The following is a 15,506-nucleotide window of genomic DNA, read 5'->3' as shown; positions in this document are numbered from 1 at the left end:
TAGAAAGGGAATAAAGACTCACTGGAAGAATTCTTAAGGTGGATAAACAGTAGGAACCCCTTTTTATTCTTCAAACCAGGGGACGGCAAACGGGTGAGTGGGTTGTATCATAAACTCACAGATGGTAAACAGCGTTTACAACGCAACTTTTACCACGCACTACCTTTACCACGCAACTTTTACAACGCAAGTCGTTACAGCGACTTGCGCTGGGGGGCGCTGTAGGATTGGGAATAGTTTAATTTACTATCCAAAACCTTCCCTACTATCCACAGGGACTGGAGTTGGAATAGTAAATTAAACTATTCACTATCCAGCGCCCCAAAGCACTATGCTTTGTAAAGGCATGCGTTGTAAAAGTTGCGTGGTAAAGGCATGCGTTGTAAAAGCATGCGTAGTAACGACATACATCCCTCACAGATAGGAACAATTTGCTGCTATTTGAGAGTTTCCATCTAAAAGCCCTAAAAGAGAATCTACTTTATGGACAATTCCTTCGTACTCGGGCAAATTTTTCAGAGATCAGCAACTTTGAGGTGGAAGCAAAAGAACTGAGCAACAAACTCCATGATCAGAATTACCCTAGACGGGTTAACAACATAGCATGGAAACGAGCTAGAAATAAAAATAGAGAATCCATTCTGGAGACCCATGAGAGTCCAAAGGTGGACAAACACATCTGTGTGACAACATTCAGCACAGCTTTGAACTGTATCAAAAAGAATATAGGAGGATTGGAGTTACAAACACCACTGTTTACATTTAAGAAGAGTGTGAGTCTCTGAGACTCCTTGGTACACATGAGACCAACACCAGGGAAATCAAGAACGGAACATAATCTGTGGGGCCTATCACCAGTAGTGGGACAATATGCATGTGGATCATGCAAAGCTTGCCCACTGACTGATAATGCCAAAACAGTTTATCCAGGGCTGAGGTACGCGTGGAATCTAAATACACATACTAACTGTAATTCAGAAAATGTGATATACCTGATAAAAAGCCCCTGTAACTACTTCTATGTGGGCATGACAACAAGATGGGTAAAAATTTGGATACTGGATCACATGAGTAATATAAGATGTAAAAAGACCATAACTAACAACACATTTATTTTAAAAGGAACACACAAAAAGGGTTATACAATGGGTAGTAATTGACAAACCTTATATCCCAACAAGTGTAACAGACGTAAAAACTTTCCTGTTAAATGTGAACAAAGATGGGTATATAGATTAAGGAGTGATACACAGGGATTGAATGATGTGATCCCTGCCACCATTTTAATAGTTTGAGGTGATCTTCCCACATAGATAGTAAGAATAACTACCAAGATCATCATCATCATCATCATCAAACTCTTAATGTCGGTAGAATACCATAAAAGATACAAAGTTCAGAAAAAGCATCATACATTCCAATTAGGAAGTGACCTACAAATAGATATAAAGAAGAAGATGCAATTAATAAATGACACAAGATATCGAAACTGTAGCAGCATGCAAAGAATACCTAGGCACAACAATTAGCATGTCATTCGAAGCTTTCAGCCTACGGTCGAGCGAAGGTTATTGTGCAGAGCAACAAGGTCCCTGTATAAAGTGCAAATGCGTTTTGTTAAAAATTTGTACAGTCGTCGGACCCTAGATGTACAATCATAAACATTAAACAACAAGATTAAAAATACTTAAGAAGAAGCCATGATCATATTCCCCACAGCAGGAAATGGATGAGTCTGATTAATTTGGTACCCGCATTAAGAAAAGACCCAATGGAAAACTAAAGTATAACAAATGTAATGACTATAGGTTAAAACATAATAGGTACTCTATATCCTGAGGAATGCCATTGACCCCAGGGGGGCAGATAGATTGGCTGAAACATGTCGATCAAAGCAGAGAGGGTGACATGGACATTACTTCCCAAAGTACACCCAGAACAAAGATTTTTTGAATCACGTCAGGAAGAGCCCAAGAATAAAAAGTTGAGAGGGTACCCTCCTAGATAGTTTTAACTTACTATTGCCTCTCCAAAGTGGATCCCTAGCCTAATTTCAAAAATATGTTTGCACTCCACCCAGTATGTTGGTCTGCAGCAGAGTGTGGTAGTGGCCCTATGATGAAGCCTGCCACTCATTAGTGGGTGAGGGCAGTACTAACAAACCGCTATGGTTTCCCACTCTAAGACTTCAACGAATATAATACAATAGGTATTACATAGATGCTTCCCCGCCTTTTTGTGAAAATATGCATGAAATAGGGAGGACTAGGGACAGCAAAAACCTCTTGTCCCTTTGTTCTAAGTGTGAAGGATTGATATTTCATCTCCTGAACATGTTACTGTTCTACCTTTTCAAAATGGGCTCCTGCCAAAAGTCTGCCTTCACAAAGCCTTTAGAACATTGAGAAACTATCGGTTGTGACCCCCAGAGAAACAGACCAGGTTGGTCTTCAGGAGGTGGTGGATATCTCCACAGTGATCAAGACAAGGACAAGTCGAGATTACCCCTGAACAGTGACTGGTGGGCAGTGTGACTGATGGGAAGGATGAGTAAGTGGGATCTGTTCATGTGCAGGGTGTGATGTGAGGAGGAAAGCGTGGCTGTATTGGTTTCTTGAGATTACCGTATGGTAAGACCGTCTCTAAGGCTTTTTTCTCAGGATGAAGGTAGGCTGTGCTTTGTTTATCCTATCCTCATCATCCCACAATGTATGACTCCTCCGTCATGTCCCTTTGGGAATTAAGCTGGGTCTTATTTCCCACTTACTCTTGCCTCTTGACTCCCTGGGTTCTGATGAATTTTCATCAGGTCACTTTCTCCTCTCATTTTGCTCCCCTGGGTTGTGTTCCACATGGGCTGTACCTACACTGCACAATTGACTCCTAGAAACTATAGAGTCCCCATGCAGTATATCTGGGCTATTCAACACTGTGTGCAGTGGGGGAGGGAACTTGCTAGGGCTGTCAGTACGGCCCACGAGTAAACTTGACTTAAAGTTTTTCCATTTTTCATCCTTTCCTTTCCTCTTACCTCCCTGCATCCTTCCCCTATCCAGCACCAATGATCTGTAGTTGACTGACACCCAATGATGGCTTCTCAAGTTGGGGTAACCAGGTGTGCCTCTCCCTATATAGAGCCTTGTCCTTCACTGAGGGTACTGCTAATAGGGGCTCCTCTGAGCAATGTCTAAATGTTTATCCTTACCCACCTGGACCATATACAGATTATCACATTACATTAAATGTAAAACGTTCTTACTCTACCTCAACACGAAGGATGCTGACATTGTACTCATTCAGGAAACTCAGAGAAAGAGTTCTTCAAACTCAAATGGGTGGGCACAGTGGTGAGCAGTAGCAGATTGGTAGGTGCTATGAATGAGCTTCACCCGTCTTATAGTCTGTTCAAGAAATGTGGAGTAGCCATCCGCATTAGATGGGGATTTCAATGTAGGGTTTTGAGGTCCTGGTTGGATAATGGAGGTCTGAGGGTTTTTGTTAAACTGCTTATCATGAGTAAAACAGCGATTATTGGCTCAGTTTATAAAATAGACACCATTTTTGACTTGCCTCTCCTGACTTTTGACTTTGGACACACACCTCTACTCCTAGGTGGTGATTTAAACCTACCCCCTGCTCCAAATATGGATTGTACCTGGCGACAACAGTCATCACAACAGTGTCTACTGCAGGATCTAGTGGCTGATCATGCTCTAACAGATGTAGTAGTATAAATAGTTTATTATTCAATTAGCACCATAAACATGATTCAAACATGCAATTCAAAAGGTTTAAAATGAATACAAAAAAAAGACTAAACATTTTTCATACATCTACGTCAGCCATTGGACATCTTGTCGCTTGACCTTCACATTTTATTAACTTCCCTGCCTAAATATATAAGTAAAGATGCCAAATACAGATATTAAATGGATCGAAATGACTAATCAGATACTGGTCTTTTTCCTAATGGGTAAGGTGCAAATTTGCAATATGGACAGTTTTAATTCACATAAGTAAATCGCTAATCTAACTGATGTGTAATACCGGTTCCTCCCACAACTAAAAACGTAACCTTCTTTTCCTGACCCAACAGTACCCAACTGTTCATTGATTATTTCCTTCAGCAGAGGCGGATGCTCTCAGATGTGATAAGATGTGATCTGTTGTAAGCTGGCCTCTTGGACCATAGCCTAATCTGGCTAGACTTAGACATGGGGCTGGTGCCACCTCTCCCAGTCAGATGGAGAATGAGGGTGTTTGCATATAAACTGCCCATGCAGACCATTTACCTCAGCTCTCACATTGGCTCATATACTGCAGACAATGAAGGCATGGTGGGCTCCTATAGGACCTTATAGGTGACTGGGAAAGCGACCATATGTCGAGCATTGATGCAAGACTCTGCTTAGGCAAAACGTACGATACATTCAGTTGTATAATGGCTAGAACTAGAAATCCAGGACCTCCTCGACCATTACATAATGACACCCACACTTATGATTGAGCTTGTACAGGATTAATTGAGCCTGAATTCTAATTTTACAGAGAAGGCTAAAAAGGTCTTGGTGGAGGTACGATCATGCGTAATAATCAAACTGTCTCCTGGCTGCGCAAATCACAAATTACCATCTAAATGATCCATTCTAACTCATTCTGTTGAAATCGCAGATCACATTGCCTGATTCTATTCTTGCAACTACACCAAGTAGTTTCAAGGCACGCATAAACAAGTTGTCATGAAAAAGTTGTTTTCATGACACTATTGGTGGACCCCCAATAAAAACGGGCACCTCCACCTCATAAAACAAGACATATGTAAAGAATCAGGGACAGGTGTGAGCACAGTTAGGCAGGGTGTGTGTGCGATGAAAAGGGTTTATGGCATGTTGTGCCTTGATGCTATCTCGTTCGGCCACTGGGAGAGGAACTTGCCAAACAGGTTCGGCCTGGGGCAATGGTTTCAACTTGCCCAGGTCAGAGAGAAGTCAATTAAGGTGTACGTGTACTTTGGAATCGAATTTAGCTGTATTATTAGCCTATGTGAGGGCAACCCACAAAATGGCTGCCATACACAAAATGGAAGCCAAAGGTTCAAGACGAAAATGACGATTTCAAGGTGAAATCGTTACTGGAATATGACGAAAATGCTTGTACATAGTGTACTAGCCATTTTCGGTCTTTTGATATAAAAATCGTCATGCTACGACGAAGTTTTATTCACGAGTTCAGAATTTTCAGAACTACAGTACTGCCATGTTGTGAATACTTAGTTAACACGGCGTAATTTCCCCACGATAGACTGCGATGTTGAGTGTGCGTTAAGTTACTTTTGCGATGGTTATCACACGTTCTTGAGAATATGGCCCATAGTGTCTCCGTCTACTTTTAGAAGGACAAAATTATGCGATACTGGGTAGTGATCCTAGCCCAGAACTCCAGAGAATTATAAGAGGTGTGGTAAAAGAAGTCCTAGCAAACAGATGGATAGGTGAGAAAGAGACAGTGTTTTTATGCAAAGCAAAACTGGTGACCCCTTATTTCTATACATTACCTAAAGTTGATAAACTAAGTAGACCACCCGCTGGAAGACCTACAGTCTCAGGAATCAATCCAGTGTTAGAACCTCTCATGCAATTTTGCAATTTGTTCCCTAGCCAATAAAAGTGAAAAAGCTAAAAGATACCTAAAAGATACAAGGGACATCCTGAACCTAATTAAAGACATTGTCTTTAATCCCCATAGTGAATTTCTGGTGGGTTTGGCTATTAAATCATTGTATACAATATCCCTAGGGAAGAAACATTGAGAATAATAGAGAAAATCATGTACTCTGGTAAATGGCAGTTTCAAACCCCATGAGCTTTTTCTTTTAGCAGAGATTGCGCTAACAAAAAACATTTTTAGGTCAAGGAAACTCTGTATATACAGCCATATGGAACTTCCATGGGAGGCTCACACGCCCCTAGTTTGGCATGACTATACATATCGGAACTTGAGGACGAATACATCCATGCTCCTTCCCCCTTCTCTCAATCGATAAAAATCTGGTGCCGTTGGATAGACGTCTTTAATTTAGAAAGGGAATAAAGACTCACTGGAAGAATTCTTAAGGTGGATGAACAGTAGGAAGCCCTTTTTATTCTTCAAACCAGGGGACGGCAAACGGGTGAGTGGGTTGTATCATAAACTCACAGATGGTAAACAGCGTTTACAACGCAACTTTTACCACGCACTACCTTTACCACGCAACTTTTACAACGCAAGTCGTTACAGCGACTTGCGCTGGGGGGCGCTGTAGGATAGGGAATAGTTTAATTTACTATCCAAAACCTTCCCTACTATCCACAGGGACTGGAGTTGGAATAGTAAATCAAACTATTCACTATCCAGCGCCCCAAAGCACTATGCTTTGTAAAGGCATGCGTTGTAAAAGTTGCGTGGTAAAGGCATGCGTTGTAAAAGCATGCGTAGTAACGACATACATCCCTCACAGATAGGAACAATTTGCTGCTATTTGAGAGTTTCCATCTAAAAGCCCTAAAAGAGAATCTACTTTATGGACAATTCCTTCGTACTCAGGCAAATTTTTCAGAGATCAGCAACTTTGAGGTGGAAGCAAAAGAACTGAGCAACAAACTCCATGATCAGAATTACCCTAGACGGGTTAACAACATAGCATGGAAACGAGCTAGAAATAAAAATAGAGAATCCGTTCTGGAGACCCATGAGAGTCCAAAGGTGGACAAACACATCTGTGTGACAACATTCAGCACAGCTTTGAACTGTATCAAAAAGAATATAGGAGGATTGGAGTTACAAACACCACTGTTTACATTTAAGAAGAGTGTGAGTCTCAGAGACTCCTTGGTACACATGAGACCAACACCAGGGAAATCAAGAACGGAACATAATCTGTGGGGCCTATCACCAGTAGTGGGACAATATGCATGTGGATCATGCAAAGCTTGCCCACTGACTGATAATGCCAAAACAGTTTATCCAGGGCTGAGGTACGCGTGGAATCTAAATACACATACTAACTGTAATTCAGAAAATGTGATATACCTGATAAAAAGCCCATGTAACTACTTCTATGTGGGCATGACAACAAGATGGGTAAAAATTAGGATACTGGATCACATGAGTAATATAAGATGTAAAAAGACCATAACTAACAACACATTTATTTTAAAAGGAACACACAAAAAGGGTTATACAATGGGTAGTAATTGACAAACCTTATATCCCAACAAGTGTAACAGACGTAAAAACTTTCCTGTTAAATGTGAACAAAGATGGGTATATAGATTAAGGAGTGATACACAGGGATTGAATAATGTGATCCCTGCCACCATTTGAATAGTTTGAGGTGATCTTCCCACATAGATAGTAAGAATAACTACCAAGATCATCATCATCATCAAACTCTTAATGTCGGTAGAATACCATAAAAGATACAAAGTTCAGAAAAAGCATCATACATTCCAATTAGGAAGTGACCTACAAATAGATATAAAGAAGAAGATGCAATTAAAAAATGACACAAGATATCGAAACTGTCGCAGCATGCAAAGAATACCTAGGCACAACAATTAGCATGTCATTCGAAGCTTTCTGAGGAAAGTCAGGAAAATGGTCAGGCGATTTAGTCGATGTTTCTTAAGTAATTTTGCCCGGCGTTAAACGCCTCTAATACCATACGAAGTTTATCAAATAAAGAGGCAAGCGCTGGAGACAGGAAGACAGGAAACAAGTTTTATTCCGACAGAGCAGAACACATCAGATCGGACAACAAGGTATCGTCTCGAGGTGCTCTCTAGCAGCCTCTCTAAGGCCTGGCCTTTTATACACTGGTTTATGACATGTTACCGCTCTTTATTACAATAAAGACATTGTGAAGTAATGAAAAATGACATCCCCGGTATCCCCCCAGTTCCGGCTCATTCCAACACGTGGCTACAGTAGAGGTCCTCACCCCCCATACAATAGGAGGGGGCTATCACGCAGCCGAGTGTTCCGCCGATTCCTTTGGAATGTGTGCGCCTGATCGGGTCTCAGGGGGTGGGGAGGTCATGATCAATAGTAGCTCCTTTGAAGAGGGGCGAGTGCATACAGTAGTGGGCAATAAACTGTATCCTCAGGCCAAGGGATGACCAGCGGTCCGTGCAGACAATCGGGCTCAGAGGAAGGGGTCATCAAAGGAGAGATATCCATGAAAGAAAGGATCGGTGTGGACAATCGAGCATAGAGGAAGGGTTTATCAAAAGAGGGGTATTCATGGGAGGAAAGGAGGTGTTGGTCAGGCGCAGGGTGTGATTTCCAGAGACAGAGTCATGCGGAAGAGGAGGGTTCATGACTTGTGCATGTGAGCGCGGGGGCAGCCAGGGTGCATGGGGGATGCTTGCAGGGTCAGGGAAGTGCGCTGATGATCGATCGTGAACAGGGAGACCATGGTACCTAAAATGGCTGTCGTGTATGTTCATACGTGAGTCTGAGGAATGGGCAAGATGGCGCAGATGATGTTCAGTTCACGAACTAAAATTCCACAGTCCTCCCTTTTAACATGTCTCGCCAGCTTTTCAATTCGGATCTATCCCCATAAGACCACGTATTTCGATCTCATAGAGGGGACTCATGTGCTCAGTTCTAAAGTCCAAAGTCTTAGGGCACATACAGTTAGAAACGAGTGAACACAAAGGTGGCAAACATTGAATACTTAAGCAACACCCACACAGTATCACGACTGGTATCAGTATAAATGTAAACAACCTCCATCCCCAGTCCTTCAAAGTGTCCCAAAACCAGCTTCCAAGCGACCATCCTTCTTGCTCCTGGCGAACCTCTGAGGATAGTCTGTGGAGGTGTTCGATTGCTTTGTAGACTGAAGGCGAGTTATCTGGCACGTAGGTGCAACAGCTGGAGCCGATGATGCGGCATGCTCCTCCACGGTCGGCCAGAACCACATCTAGGACAAGGCGGTTCTGAAGATCCACCAGGCGGACTGCCTGAAGCTCAGCCGTGTTGTTAGCGAGGATGCCAGCCGTGATGTTAATGGTTGTTTCTACTGCCTGAGTCAGGTGTCGGATAGCACGGCTATTTGCCATTGGGCCCCACAGAGGAACAAGTCCCTTCACCGCATCCAGGAACTGTGCTCCGGTGGAGTCGGCTTGTCCAATGTCTCCGGCGCGCTTTTGCCGGTGATGGTAGGCTGGGGCCACATACGTGGGGGGAAGAATGAAGGCGATGTAGCACGTACCCCTCCAACCTTTCGGAAGCCAAGTGTAAGCTTTGATGCCACAAACAAAGTACATATTCGGAGAAGCAACAAAGGAGGGGGGATCAACTGAGACCAATGTTCTGGTGATACGGCAGGAACTGTGACCCACCAGCTGTGTTCCCTGGCCTTCGAGGCACACGAGACCTGTGACATTAATGACGGACAGGGCCACAGTCAGAGTGGCAGCCGTTCGCTTCCGCAGGTGGGAGAAGGTGGGTCTAGCTGGATTGTGGAGCACTTGCATCTCAACTCGTTCTTTGGCAGGGATGTTCATATGAAAGGCGGAACCTGAGGTCACAGGACAAAAGGGGGCAGACGTCCTTCCTGTTTTGTTCAGCCAGAACCCATAGTAGAAATGTGACACTGTTTGACCAGAAGCGGCGTTGACCTTGTGGCTTTCCTGCAAGAGGATCAACCAGGCGAGGCAGGAGCCATGAACTGAGAAAGGAGAAGGGATGAAGGGGATGGAGTGTCCAGTGGCATGCGGGAGCAACCCGCAGACCCAGCAGTTCGTGGCATTTGCAGCAAGGTTGTGTTGGTGCAATAGTTGCACGAAGGAATTGTTCCAGAACTGCTTACGCCTTTCTCGGAGCTGAGGCGAAAGGGAGATCAGGTGATGCTCTTTCATGGTGGTTGGCTGTGCAGTGGTCAGCAATATCAGATGAGCGGGCGTGCTGTCCTCCAAGATCCAGAAGGAAGTCATGAGGAGGAGGCAAAAGAGGAAGAGAATGAAAAAGGCGATTGTCTTTGATTTGTGCAAATTGTCAGTCTTTGGGTTCCTGTAGTGGGTATTTCCTGTTGCTTTCATCATCTTCTTATCTGGCGCTTCCATCATCTTCTTATCTGGCGCTTCCATCATCTTCAAGGTGCTCGGTAGTGGGCAGAACCACAGACTTAGTTTAGCTTCTCTCCGGGTAACCCTTGGTTGTTTTAGGCCACCGTTCTGAGATTTTTTTAACTTAGTCCGTGGTCTACTTAGCCGAAGCTCCCTCCTTTCGACGCAGGAAATACCCTTCCCGGGATGGCACAGTGGGATCAGAGAATTTTGCAAGTTCAAGTGCCTCGGTATCAGGATAGCAGTTCAGTGATGGCCGGTCTTTGTTCAGGAGCTCTTCTTGGGTGTCGACGTTTTCTGTAGTGGCCAGGGTCGAGGAGACCTTCTTGCAGTGGTGTGCGTGCAGCCAGTGCCTTTTTCCCTCTACTCGAAGAGCCGTCCGAGTGGTGATCAGTACTTGCCAGGGGCCCGTCCACCGGGGTTCCAGACTCTTTGCCCGTTGAAAATTCCGAACTAAAACATAATCTCCCGGTTGGATATCGTGACCGGGACCCCTGGAAGCATCGGGGATGGCCTGCTGCACCTGTTGATGAATGACAGACAACGTTTTAGTTAATTTGCACAAATAATCTGACAGCAGGACGTCGGGACGTCGTGAATGGATGTTGGTTTGGGGGCAGTCCAGAGGTTCATTGGTCGCCCGAACACAACCTCGCAGGGGGTCAAGTGGTGCTTAGTGGGAGTGGAGCGCATCGATAGCAGTGGCAGTGGGAGGGCATCTGGCCACTTAAGTCCTGTGGTGGCCACTATTTTTGACAGTTTCAGTTTCAGTGTAGCATTATGTCGCTCAACTAGGCCAGCGGATTGGGGGTGGAAGACCGCATGGAACCTCTGTTTTACTCCCAGCCCCTTCAAGATTAGTTGGATAACTTCAGCTATGAAGTGGGGGCCATTGTCGCTCCATAAAATTCGACAAAGGCCGTAGCGAGGGAAAAACTCTTTCAGTAGTACTTTGGCAGTAGTCATGGCAGTGTTATCACGGGTTGGATAGGCTTCCACCCATTTGCTGAAGGCGCATACAATGACTAATACGTACTTCAAGCCTTGTCATCTCTCCAGCTGGATGTAATCCATCTGGAGGACCTCAAAGGGGTGATCGGGGATCCCAAACCCTCCCCGGGGTACCACAGTTCCTTTCCCGGGGTTGTGTTGTAGGCAGATAAGGCACTGCTGGACCAGGCGTTTGGCTGAGTCGGGGATTTTGTTGTTGTGCCAGACTTTGGAAATGAGTTCAATCATGGGGGCAGAACCTATGTGTGCAGGGGAGTGTGCCATAGTTAGTATGGGGATCAAGTATGAGTCAGGCAGCAACCATTTGTTTGTGTCTTTTGTCCGCCAGCAGCCTTCATCATCCTTTAGACCCACCCGTGCCCACTCAGTCAGTTCGTGAGGTGTGCTGGCCGACTGGATGTCCCTAATCGTTTCCCTAGCGTCAGTCCATTTTTCTGCTTGTGACCTGGTCACATATATGCGTGTCGTCGTCCTATTCTCAGCTGTGGTTCGGGCAGTGATGTCGGCCAGTGCCTTTCCCTGTCCAACTAAGTCCGTCACCTTCTTGTGTGCCTGGCATTTGATCACTGCTAATCGTTTGGGGAGGAGGACTGCTTCAATCAGGGCGGAGACTAGATCTCCGTGAAGGATGGGCGTGCCGTGGGACGTCAGGAATCCCCTTTCCCTCCACAAGAGCCCAAAATGATGAACCACCCCGAAGGCATACTGGCTGTCCGTGTAAATGTTTGTCGTGGTTCCTGCTGCTATAATACATGCTCGTGTGAGGGCAATTAGCTCTGCCGCCTGTGCGGATCGTTGCGTGATGCGGGCTGTTTCAACTACTGTTCGGGCTGTCGTCACCGCATAGGCAGCTGAAGTGGTGCCGTCTGGGAGTTTGATACAAGAGCCGTCTACCCATAGCTCTCCATCAGGGTCTGTAAAAGCAATGTCTCGGAGGTCAATTCTACTCCTGGTCTGTTCGTCCGTGAGGGTCACACAGTCGTGTATAGGGGGCACATCGGGGTCATTTTCAGGCAAGGGCAACAGTGTGGCAGGATTCAAAGTTGTGCATCTCTTCAGAGTGATGTGGGGTGCAAGTAGAGTCAATTCGTACCCCGTCAATCGTGCACTAGTCAGGTGTTGGGTCTTGGTCTGGTTCAAAAGGGTGTCAACTGCGTGGGGTACTAACACCGTGAGAGAGTTCAAAAGTACAATTCCCTCACTCTGACGGATAGAGACAGCAGCGGCGGCTACTGCTCGAAGGCAGGCAGGTAAAGCTCTGGCGACTGGGTCAAGAGTGGCAGAGAAGTAGGCACAAGGGCGTTGTTTGGAGCCGATGGGCTGAGTTAGAACAGACAATGCGCATCCCTCCCTTTCGTGAGTGAAGAGGGAGAAGGGCTTGGAGTAATCTGGTGTTCCTAGGACGGGTGCCGAGCAAAGGGCATCCCGCAACTCCTTAAAGAATCAATACCCATAATGGCGTCAGGGGAGTTGGAGGAGAGCAGAAATGTTGTGTCCGTGGGGTTGTTTCCTAGGTCAAAGGAGATAGGTACAGACAGGGGATTAGTGGAGGGCGTTCCATCGAAACCTATCGATGTAATGTGTGAGCCAGACAAGGGTGCCCTTGGAATCAGTCGCTTTGATAATACACTACGTGTCGCTCCAGTGTCTACCAAGAATGGAGACTTTGTACCCAGGACCTTAGCGGTGACGTAAGGACCTTGCTGGTCAACACAGAGCTCGACTGGATCCCTCCCTTGCCCCTGGCAGTCCTATGCGAAGTCGGGAATGTTCTCACTGTCAGATAGTTGGTACTGGTTCTGTCGGGGACGGTCAAATGTGTTCTATCTTCCTGGTCTATCGCAGTTGGTGTCATTTGTGTACCCCCGCCCCTGCCCTCTAGTCCTGGGGCCATTCGTTATGTCCCTCGTTTCTTTATTTTTAATTAGTTCCAGGAGAGCCGGACATTGAGACTTCCAATGTCCAAATCCTCTGCAAAATGCACACTGATTATCTTCTATGTCCCTACGTCCAGGGTAGGGAGTAGGTGTGCGGTCCTTTGGGGGTGGATTTCTAGGGGCGATTGATTGATAGCTCCCCCTGGGTAGTTCTTTCCCGACTGCCACCCCTTGTATCTGGGCTATCATTACCCTTTCTTTCAAATCTTTCTTCTTTCTCTCGGTTGCCCTATCATTCTCATTCTTTTGGTGTTCATAGTACTGAGCCATTTGAAGGATAGTGGCGGGTTTGGAGGCCCCCCAACTACTCTCGCTCGTTTGTAACTTTTCGGAAACCTCTCGTGACAGACCCTTCACATAGTTTTGCACAAATAGGTGTTGTCCGGTTGCGGTGGTCATGTCTTGGCCACTGTAGTCGGAGAACACCGTTTCAAATCGGGAGAAGTATTCTGATACGTCTTCCTGGGGTTTCTGACGGCAAGCCGTGACTATTGACCAATCTACCTTTTTCTCTGGGATCAAGGTTTTTAACTTCTGAACTATTTTGTCCGGGAGTTCCAGTATGTCTTTTATCGGTTTCCTTCGGGCTCTCGTCGCCTATCTAGCTCACTGAGTTGATTCCAGGAATGTCCGAACAGATCTGTGTGTTCGGCTTTCCGGATTTGCTTCCACACGTCAGCTGGCAGACATAACCCGAAAAACAAATCAATATCTGCTAGAGTCATTATCGTTGAGCCCAAGGCTGTGCCTAATTCGGTGTAAAATGCTGTCGGGTTCTTCCTTAAATCAGGCAGGGTTTGCCTAAATGTTAAAATATCTTGTCGATCCCATGGTTGGTAAACCCAATTGTACACAACCCTTCCTTTTGCATCTGCGTGGTTGATATCGTCGTTTGTTCCCTGACCTCTTGGGGGAACCCAGTAGGGGGCGGCTTCTCTGATAGGCATCATAGTGTTGGCTACTTCTAATGGGGACTCAGCCGTTTCAGGGACTGTGATCTTAACCTCTGGTTTCTGTTCCGTGAGGTGGCGGAAGACTTCAAGCGTTTGCATGAAAAGGTCCGTCACATCGCGTTCAGTCCCATCTCCAACATCGATCGTTCTATATAGAGCCGTCAGCTTAGCAGGACCCTTAGTTTGATACCTATCCTCATATGCGTTCAGGGTGTGGTAGCTGAACCGTAAAATGAAATGCCGTCTATGGCTACCGGCATGTGAATTGTGCATATCCATCGTATATTCTTCGCTCTCTTTCCGTTCTACCAATGTCTTTGCTATCTTGTCAATCCCATCCCGCTCGTCTTTGCTCAACCTATTTGGTCTGGCCGTTAGCTGCTTGCTAGTCTCGAGTTCATCTGATGTTGTTACCAATGTGGCTGGTGCGAAGGCCGTAAGAGCCGGGGCACTAGCGCTAGGGTCACCCTCGCCCGCACTCAGAACTGGTAGGTGCTGTGCCAGTGGCTGGCAGGGGGCATAAGGAGGGGGCATGTAGATAATCGGAGGACCTAGCAGTAACTCGTCGTTTGCCCGTTGTTTGGAGGGCATCTCTGGGTAGAGCGTAGAGGGGGTCCTAACAGGGCATTGGCCTGCCGACCCTGATTCTTGCGTTTGTCTAACTTCCTCTCTCCTTCTTATTTCTTCATCTAGTTCCTTCGCTGCCAGGTGGGCTGCCTTTCGTAACTCTTTCCCTATTCTTGCTTCTTCTTTTTTCCTTCGTTGCTATGCTTCTTTGCGCCACATGCCGATACTATCGAGCATGGTGGGCGTTGCCTTATTTATTCTAACAGCTGCTTCTAGCGCTTTTATTTTATGATCATCAAAGGAACCTATCAGTGGCCACTGACTTTCGGGTTCCTTTTTTGTATATTTATGCCATAACTTACTATAAGCTATAGCGACTAGTCCTTGTTTAATGAACATGTCCTTATTAGGGGTGCCTTCCAATGGAGCTGGATGGTTCAACTCTAATAAGCGGTCCGGGTTGTTCCAACTACCAATCAGTGGGGAGAAGACAGGCATGACAGATTACAACGGGGGACAAAGGTCCGCACTACCTATCTCTCACTGTTTGCAAAGACTAGACAGAATATGGCTATTCTACGTTATTTGCAAGCAGAGAACCTCAAAAGAACTATACTCCAAACAATCTATGTTCGGACAATCAATCAGTGGGGAGAAAAATAGGTACGACAGATTACAATGGGGGACAAAAGTCCGCGTTACCTACCCTTCACTATCCGCAAAGGGAGATAGAATATTCCTATTCCTCCCCGTTTGCAGGCAGCGAATATCTCAAAGAGCGACAATGCAAATACTAGTATTTCAATCAATCAAACAATCAATCAATTCGTAATTCGTCGTGTGTCACGACCTTACCCGGACCGCATGGACAGTTTCTCGTCTTCCGCTTCCAGCGCCCGATCGTCCTCTACTCTCTGCTGCTA

Source organism: Lissotriton helveticus, chromosome 6, assembly GCF_964261635.1.
Source record: "Lissotriton helveticus chromosome 6, aLisHel1.1, whole genome shotgun sequence".
NCBI classification, from domain to species: domain Eukaryota; kingdom Metazoa; phylum Chordata; class Amphibia; order Caudata; family Salamandridae; genus Lissotriton; species Lissotriton helveticus.
The sequence above is the reverse complement of the archived record's forward strand: the minus strand, read 5'-3'. Positions refer to the sequence as shown.